Below are 2,500 nucleotides of genomic sequence, written 5' to 3' on the forward strand. Positions count from 1 at the left end.
TGCGGCGGCACTGGCGGTGGTGGCGGGCGGGCGGGCGGCGCCGGGCGCCGGGCCACCGCGACCGACCCGATCTGGGGGCCCGGCGGGACGAAGTCCGCGACGCGGGCGCTCCGGGAGCGGGGGTTTCCCGAGTCTGCACTTAGGGGGACGAAGGCCCGGCCGCGCGGGGAGGGGAAGGAGAGCACCCCCCCTCTCCCCGGGGCAACGGGCCTGCGAGGCGCCCCAGCCGCGCCACACCGCGCGCGCCACGCGGCGCGGCGGCAGCCGCCGGGCTCGGAGGGGAGGGCGGGCACGGCCGGGCGCACCCGAACCGCGCCCCCCCCCACACCCACCGAGGGGCGGCACGCCGCTGCGCCCACGCCACGGCGCGGGTGACGATTGACCGTCAAGCGACGCTCAGACAGGCGTAGCCCCGGGAGGAACCCGGGGCCGCAAGTGCGTTCGAAGTGTCGATGATCAATGTGTCCTGCAATTCACATTAATTCTCGCAGCTAGCTGCGTTCTTCATCGACGCACGAGCCGAGTGATCCACCGCTAAGAGTTGTCTCGGTTTCGGTCCCCGCCGCGCGCGCGGGGGGACCGGGCAGCTTTCGCAGCCCCTGGGGGGCCCCCCCTCCTCCGCCCCCTCCTCCTCCGCCCCACCGCCCTTCCTCACGCCGACGCCGGCTGCTGAGCAAGGGACGGCAGAGACGGAAGGAGAGAGAGAGCGAGAGAAAGAGAGGGGCTTGCCTCACTGACCGTACAAGCACAGAGAAAGGGGGGGGGGGGAAACGAAGGGCAAACCCGAACGAGAAGGGCGGGGAGCCCTCGCTCCCGACCTGGGGACAAACCCTGTCTCGCTTCGAGTCCGGCCCAGGCGCCCGGCTCGGTCTGGCCCGGCAGGGAGCGGCGGGCCGGCCACACCGCCTGCCTCGGGATGTTGGGGGGGGTCCGTCCCCGCAGACCACCCCCCCCCCGCCCCAGGCGTCAGAGCCCGGCCGCCACCGGGAGCGGCGTCGCCCCGCCGCCCGCGCGCCTGCGGCCCGCCGGCCCCGCGCTTCCCAGCTCCTCGCTCGCCTCGCCGGCCCTCCGGCTCGACCGCCGCCGCCGCCGCCGCCGCGGCGCCCACACCCCCGCGCGCCCGCACACACCGCCTCGCGGGTGACGCCACGCGCTCGCCCGTCCCCTCCGCGGACAGACGCCCGGCGGCGGGCAGGCGGGCAAGGCGGCACGGACGGGGACGGCGCCCGCTCTCCCCGTCTCCACGCGGAGAGCGGGGCGGGCCGCCCCCGCCACCGCCCCACCACCGCCCCCCCGCTGCCTGGCGGAGCCGGGCGGGGCAGAGCGAGGCGGGCGCCCCGGACGGCAGAGTGCCGGGGCGGGCGCGTAGGGTAGGGCGCCGCCGACGGCGGCCACGGCGGAAGACCCAGAAGCACCGGCCAGGGAGAAGGAGGAGACGCGCGGAGGCTCGGCGCCCGCACCACCCGCGGTGGGGGCTCGCCCTCCCGGCGGCGAGCACGCGCTCGCGCCCGGCTCGCAACGCTCGAGGCAGGCCGGCAACTAGGCCGACCGCGCGGCGTCTCTCCGCCGAGACCAGACCGCGGAGAGAGGGGGCAGGGTAACCCCTCTCCGTCCCGGCTGCCCGCGGGGCGAGCGCGGGGCGCGCCGGCTGGCATGGGGGGGCGCGGCGCCCGCGCGCGCCGACCCCCCGGCCCTCCGGCAGCACGCCCGGCCGCCTCCGCGAGTCGCATCGGGCCGCCCGAGTCTTTAAACCTCCGCCCGGCTCTCCAACCGAGAACCCTCGGGCCCGGAGCCCGGGGCCCATGGCCATCCCTGCCCGGGGCGGCTGCCGGCGGCCGCGGTGGCCGGAGGCCCTCTCCCCTCTCTCGCTCGCTCCCTCCCTCCCCGCCCCCCCCACCCCCACCGCGGGGGAGGAAGGACCGGGGTGGGGGGAAGCCGAGGCGGGGGGGGGGGGAAGGCACGGCCGGTGCGGCGCGCACGGTGCGGCACCCGGGAGGAGCACGCTGGCACACGGGACCACACGGGTGGGTCACCGAGGGGGGGGCAGGAGAAGCGCGGGCGCTAGGTACCTGGCCCTGGGGTGAGGGAAACGACCTGAAATCCCCGCGGGGGTGCCTCCCCCGCCGCCGCCCGCCACCGGGCCGCCGCCGCCTCGCGGCGACGGCGGCAGCCTCGGCAGCGGCGACGAGACGGGACGCGGAGGGGGAACCCGGCACCCGCCAGCCGGCCCCCGCGCCCCTCGGCGGAGCGTCCGCCCGCGGGGTGCGCCCGACACCCGCCGCCACGACCTCGTCCTCCTCCCGGGGCCCGGGGTTTCCCTCAGTAACCCGGCGCCGGGTGGCAGCTGCACCCGGGAGGAGAGCCGTGGCTCGGGCCGCCCACTCGGGCACGAACCGTCGCCTCGCTTGGCCTCAACGCGACGCCCCCCGCTCGGGGGCCCGGCGCCCGCCCCGCGCGCCATCCCGGAACGCCTGCCCCCGCAGGTCTCTGCGGACGGGCT

The 2,500-nt window shown here is 78.5% G+C and overlaps 1 non-coding gene across 1 annotated transcript; it reads right to left on the minus strand.

Moving 5' to 3' along the window:
• Window positions 1-390: 390 nt before the first annotated feature.
• Window positions 391-543, minus strand: LOC135326642 (5.8S ribosomal RNA). The gene has a single exon (XR_010386940.1). It is a non-coding gene; the product is annotated as a 5.8S ribosomal RNA (ribosomal RNA).
• Window positions 544-2,500: the final 1,957 nt, after the last annotated feature.

The sequence above is a fragment of the Dromaius novaehollandiae genome, unplaced genomic scaffold (genome assembly GCF_036370855.1).
Source record: "Dromaius novaehollandiae isolate bDroNov1 unplaced genomic scaffold, bDroNov1.hap1 HAP1_SCAFFOLD_218, whole genome shotgun sequence".
Taxonomy (NCBI): domain Eukaryota; kingdom Metazoa; phylum Chordata; class Aves; order Casuariiformes; family Dromaiidae; genus Dromaius; species Dromaius novaehollandiae.